General features: G+C 52.7%; 1 protein-coding gene across 10 annotated transcripts in view; it reads right to left on the minus strand.

Annotated features, from left to right (window-relative positions):
* The window catches only part of MGAT5 (alpha-1,6-mannosylglycoprotein 6-beta-N-acetylglucosaminyltransferase), a 398,270-nt gene extending 393,532 nt beyond the window's left edge, over positions 1-4,738 (minus strand). For all 10 annotated transcript variants that reach the window (XM_059875762.1, XM_059875759.1, XM_005202537.5 and 7 more), the window contains exon 1: positions 4,373-4,738. The gene's annotated coding sequence lies outside the window, so the exon portion shown is untranslated. The remainder of the gene's footprint in view (positions 1-4,372) is intronic.
* Between the last annotated feature and the right edge of the window lie 1,744 nt (positions 4,739-6,482).

Consider the following 6,482-nt stretch of genomic DNA (forward strand, 5'->3'; position numbering starts at 1 on the left):
CTTGCAGATAAGGAAGTATTTGGGTACATCTGGCTGCTGAGTTCATAGGCGACAAGGTGGGATCAATACTCCTTAGCCATCCTAGGCTGCTGCCCCAGCTGGGGACAAGGTCCAGCAAGCATTAACACAGGCATGGCAGTGGTGGTGGGGGGTGGCGTTTAAAGGGAGAACTGCCCCCACAAGACCAGCCACAACAGCTTAACCCCCCCGCCTGTCCAGATTTTTGAGGCTGGACAAAGGCCCTGACAGAAAGGCCCCTGTCCTGTTTCCAGAAGGGTAGGTGCTCAAACAAGAGAACTGTGGGATTCTGAAGAAAAAAAGATTCCTATGACCTTTCTCAGGCACACGTACAGCTTTCCAGATATGACAAAGTCAGGGAAGGATAGACTTAACTATGGTAATGAAAAAAATGAGGAAATGGCAACCCACTCCAGTGTTCTTGCCTAGGAAATCCCATGGATAGAGGAACATGGTGGGATACAGTCCATGGGGTTGCAGAGTCCAACATGACTGAGCGCACACACAAACAAAGTGGGCAAACACAGATCAAGTTCCAACTCTTCTAGCTGAGAACATTGTTACAGGACTAAGGCTCCTGGGACCCATCTTGGCAACTTTCCAAGGGCTATTAGTTTGCCTTAACACAGGGAAAGAGAAAGTCAGATGCATTAAAAGTGAGAAGATAATTTTGAAGGAGGACGTCTTCATACCCAGCACCAGCACCCACCAAACCCGGCTCAAAGTGGCTGCCTGATAAACACTCAGTGAAAACCCTCAGCTGGCACTGAGGTTTACAGCTATGCTCAGACTTTGAGTGTTGACTGTTTAGGGGCATGGCTTAGACTGGCAGCTTTAAGAAGATGGGGTTGGGGAGAACTTAACTCAATTTCAAACAGAAATCTTAAAGTTTAGCCATCTATTCAATATTGTGGAATAAACCATAATGGAAAAGAATATAGAAAAGAATGTATATATGTGTATGACTGAGTCATTTTGCTATACAGCAGAAATTGATACAACATTGTAAATCAACCATACTCTGATTTAAAGAAAAAAAATTTTTTTTAAGTTTAACCATCTTCCAGCCATTAAGAGTGACTCTATACTTCAAAGCAATTATGAACTTTAAAGGCAGCCTAGTAAAACGTGCCCTGGCGAGTACCAAATTTATTTCTCACGTAAGACTCTCAACTGTCACCCACCTGGCACTCTCTCAAAGGTATTACCTCTCTCTTTCTTAAAGTACCTAGATTCTGAAACACACGCATCTTCCTTCAGCCAAAACTATCTGTTAACAGTTCACCTGACACCAAAACCCTTCCCCCAAATTTGACATCCCCTCTAACAAACCCCCAGAGATCATGCCCCCCACAGCACCAACTTTTCCAAGACCTCCTGTGGTAACATCAGTGCAGAACACCACCCTCAACAGCCACTCCAACCTCCTACAGCTAGGAGGCCAAGACACACGAGGAGGAGAAAAGAAAGAATCCTCTCGGCTCTTTAGGCCTCTAGGGAAGGAGCAGAGCAACTACCTGCCTGGAGGACCAGAGTGCAAAAGGACAAGAACTTCCCAAACAAGGTCTTATTGATGAATGCTCCTGGCAAGTTTCCAGATAGCTCTGCAGGGGACAGTGGTCACCATCTGTCCCCTGCCAAAATCAACCTGAGAGTGACTCTGCAATGACTTAGAGCATTAAGTCTCTGCAATGACTTAAAGCCACAGGAGTATTAAGAGGCTCACTTCATACAGAGGAATCAAAGGCACTCCCTGGGCTAGGATCATGGGGATTCTGGCGCTGCAATGCTTTTGGAGGCCAACTGGGCAAAGGCTGGTTGGTGATGTTTAAACTGAGAAAACTCAACAGGAAGGGAGCAAATTTGAATTCCTGTGATTTCCTAAGGTCCCTTCCAGCCCCAAGCTGCTACCAGAGAACACTGCATATGCACATACATGTGTACATGCTTCTTTATAAAAATGCATGTACGGATGTGTGAATATATATATATATGAGTACTATATTCACAATTCCAAACACAAAGCACTTGAGATGTGCACACCTGAGGCAATTCAGAGACGCTTGAGCTGCTGGCACACAGATGCCACTAGCAGATCTGAGCACAGCCACCCAGCCCACCTGCCTGTCACTGCAGGCACCTTCAAACCAACCTGCAGCCGCTAGTGTAGGCTCGAACCCTGCAAAGTCCCAAACTAGTACAGTAGACTCCTTTCCCAGTGACTCCAGTCACAAGTATCCCAGACTCGAGAAGGTGGGCTGGAACCAAGGAGGGGATGAAAAAATGTAAAGACCAAACCTCTATCCAGAAACCCAGGTCTGCCATTCAGGGGTCCGGCAGAGCAGGGTCCTTCTTCTCCCCCCCCCACCCCCCGTCCCTAAAAGAGGCAAAAGGTCACCCTCTTCTGCCAATGCCATCACCTCTTCTCCGGGTCTCTCTACTTCAAGTTGACTACATGGATTTCGAGTTAGTAACTGAAAAAACTAAAAAGTCTAGAAAGCGGAGCTTTGCTGTAATCCTAACAGAGCTAACCAAATGTGAGGGTTTCCTATCTCAGCCCTGAACAATAAGAGCGAAAAGAATCTGTGCTGGGGGGCGGGGGGGGGGGGTGGTGGTAGGGGGGCGAGGTAGGCGGGAGGAATAAAAGTTCATTTATTAAGAAACACCTGTTACGGTTTACCCGTCCGTGAAAAACATTTTGGTGATTTTCTCCAATCAAAATCGAAGAACTTCTAATCCGAGTTAAGGATCAGGATGTAGGTAGCTAAACTGGGGGACGGGTGGAGCGGGGAGGTGGGGGGGCGGTGGGTGTGTCTCTCGAAATAAAAACCCACGGAGTCGCTCAGGTCCTGGCAATGAACGGAGGCGGGGCGCACCGGCTTCCCACCCGCCCCTCTTTAGAATGAGATTCCACCTCTAACACTCGGATCCCAGTTGTTTACAGGTGCAGTACTGTCATTCCCTGGGGAACCCTGCACAAACCTCAGCCTTCCCCTCCCCAACTTCACCGCCCCCAAAGTGCCCAGCCGTTCCTAACTGGGCCGTCAGGGCCGGGTGCAGAGGGAGGTGTCCGCCCTGGGCCGGGCCTGGCAGTCAGCGACAGGAGTACCGGGCCCCAGACCTCGACTCGGGCATCTCTGAAAACCCTCTGCATCGCCAGGTTACCTCAGCCCGCAAGCGCCCGGCACCCTGTCTGCTCTCCAAACGCCGCCGGACAATGCAAGCGCCACCTCTTTTCTCTTCCGCGCGGCAGCTACGAAACCACGGCTTTGTGTGTGACAGCAAGTGTGTGCGCGCGAACGTCCCCGGGCTCACACACCCCCTTCCATCCAGTCTGCTCACCGCGCCTGGTCCGCGCGCGCGGCGAGCGCATCCCGAGCGGCTCCTTACATCAGGCGGCCTCACCGCCATGCCTCTGGCCACCCGGCCTCGGACCTGGCCTCGGGAAGCTGGGGGCGACATTCACGCCCCCGTTCTCAACCGCAGGGACGACCGATGGGAGCAACGCCGGGAGCCGGGCAAAGACGAGGAGGCGAAAGGACCACTGACGCGCGCCGCGCCCCCAAGTTTGGCAGCCGAGGGCCGGGAGGGGGCCGGGAGGGGGCCTGGGCGGCTCGCGACTAGGCAGGAAGTTCCCAAGGCCGCACTGAGCATGCTCTCGGGGATTGTGTGAGCGGGTGTGGGCTCTGCGCTCCCCGCAGCCTCTCCGGCCAGGCAGCCTCCAGAGCGCGCGGGCGGTATCCGCGGCTCGCGAAGGTCCCTTAAGGGTGGGGGGCACCCCCAGGCTTCCCTGGCCCCCTGAACCAGAGCACCCGCCCCCCACATCTCTCTTTCCCAGGGGCCAGGAGCCAGCCTTCCTTCTTTTACTCCCCAGCGGCCGGTGGCTGAGCCCGCCCTGCGCTCCCAGGTCCCGGGCACCCCAGCCCGGCCCACACCCTCAGCGTGACCCCACCAAGCTCCTCCGGGGTCCGAGCGCCCATCTACCATCCCTGGCTGCTCGCCTCCAGTCCGCGCAACTAAAGCCTTCTCCGGACAGTCCCTTGAAAAGCCCACAACCCCCACTTCCCAAGAGCCATGGAGCTCTGCAGTCTCCCCTGGGAAGCGGTTGCCCCGGGCAGGTGGGCGCCTCAAGGCGTATCCCCGGCCGCACTCCCGGGTCTCTCAACCCGGCCAGGGCACCCAGGCAGGCGGCCGGGTAGCGGAGGGCGGAAGACCCCAGACGGGCAACCCACGGTGCAGACTCTTCCCCCACCCCCGCGCCCAGCTCCCCGCGCCCTCAGCGGTCCCTTCTACGTTCATCTCCCCGCGGAGATGGAGAGCTTCGACGCGATCGCCCCGACCCACTGGCTCTCACCTCCTTGTTTGAGCGGTAGCAGCAGCCGGGAGTGCCTGCCAGCCGCTGTCTCCAGGGGAGCCCAAGGCGCGGCGGGGCACGGGGTCGCGGCGCCCAGAGCCTGCGGCGCGGCTACCTGGGCTGGATCGCGCCCGGGGCCGCCGCGGCAGCCGCAGGGCCGCCGCTGAGCGGGCCGCGGCAGGGACAGTCTGCAAACTCTCAGCCCTGGCGGGGCCGCGCACGGCGCGTCCACAGTCGGCCTGGACACTGCAGAGACGTTCCTCCAGGGCTCAGCCGACCAGGGCGGGGGGTCTGTCTGCAATTTCTTCCTTCCCTCCCTTACCGACCCCTCCAACTTCCTTCCAGCTTCTGAGCTCGCAGCTCTCTAAGGCAGGGATTCCGGCCAGGGACGTTCGGCAAACTCCCCGCCCTCCCCGCGGAGCGCTCAGCCAATTCGGAACGCCCCAGCTCTCAGGGGCCGTCTGCAAACTCCCAACCGTATCGGAGAGGACTTCTACCAACCCTTCAATTCCGCAGCCCAAAGGGAAAAGGGAGCAAGGGAGACACTTTGCGGCCACAAATAATAATCTAGCAAGGTCAGGGGCAAGTATGCACATACTGATGTGACAGTGCATCCTCCAGAGAGGTGCAGTCCAGGCCACTCAGGACCAGGGACCTTCCTCCAGCAGTGAAACCCAGTGGGGGAAGATTAGGGACTCAACCATCTATAGGTACAGGCTGCTTGAATCAATGCCTTGAGTCTCAATTTCCAACTTTGGGGAACGGGTTACATGAAGCAGTATAAATTTCAGCCTGGTTTTTGTGACCTTGAGCAGGCCACTTAACCATCTGAATTCAATTTCTTTATCTACGAACATAATAAATGGCGTTTCTTGAGGTTATTTTGAAGATGAAATAAAATATACCTAAAGTGCTTAGCAATACGTGGCACATAGTAGGTGTTCAATAAATAAATTCCATTTCTCTTACTCCTTCCCACTCCCACCCCCAGGTTTTATGAACACCCTGGACCGCCTAACCGAATGTTGCACTGTTATAAATTCAAAAAGAAATAAAGCATCCCATGCCCTGAAGGCACCACAGAGAACATTGACTGACATGACATATTAAATCCAACCAAGCCCCAGGAGAGAGAACATTGTACATTTACATCTCTAAGTATTATAGATCCTTGTTAAGCAGTATCTGGAATGGAAGGAGGGTGGCCTGGTGAATTACCTAGGGGTGGAAATGACAATGTTAATAACCCCATCGAGTTCCAAGCCCTTGTCACTGCAAGTTACTGTATGAAGGTTTATGTTCAACTTTCCCTTACCCTCCCTGCAGAATTTCTCCACCCCCATTTTACTGTTCCCCTAGGGTATTCTTTCTTCAACTTAGATCACCCTACTCTGATGCTCACCCTCTTCAGCAAAGGCATTTAAAAACTAAAGATAATGGAGTTCTTAGACCCTAGAAATGACTTAGTCCAAGAGCCTCACATTGTAAGTAAGCTGTCATGGCCACCCAGCTGGTTAGGGAGGTCTCCTGTCTCCAGAATCTTAGTATCCATAGAACACACCCTGTAGCCTCTCTTGCAATGAGCTACTCTAGGCTCTAGGCACATTAGATCGATCAGGCATACTTTTAATTCAAGCTGAAGGAAATGACTCTAACACTTCCTGACCAGATGAGCCCTAAATTATCAGCCACTTAGATCCTCTGCTGTCAGAAACTGTCTGGATAATGACCAAAAACCACAAAGAAATCTGTATGGGCAGGATGATTCCTCTTAATGAGACCCTTTGGTAAAATCCCAGGAATGTTGGGAGTCACGTTTTTCTCTCAGTCCCTTGAAAGAAAAACATCTCTCCCTCTCTGGACACTGGGAGGGAAATAGAAGAATGGTGACATCTGGTGGTCAGGACTTTCTGTGCTTTGGATACGGATGGTACAGATTCTGATCCTAATAAATTCACTTTGAAGCCAAGTTCCTGCAGGTGCTTAATAATTGTACCACCTGGTTGCCTAGTGATTTCTGAAAGACATCAATTATTTGAACTCTGAGGACCCACTGCTATAAAGGATATGACAGATGATTATTATTTCAGGATATTTTTTATACAAAACA

This window comes from Bos taurus, chromosome 2 (genome assembly GCF_002263795.3).
Source record: "Bos taurus isolate L1 Dominette 01449 registration number 42190680 breed Hereford chromosome 2, ARS-UCD2.0, whole genome shotgun sequence".
Taxonomy (NCBI): Eukaryota; Metazoa; Chordata; class Mammalia; order Artiodactyla; family Bovidae; genus Bos; species Bos taurus.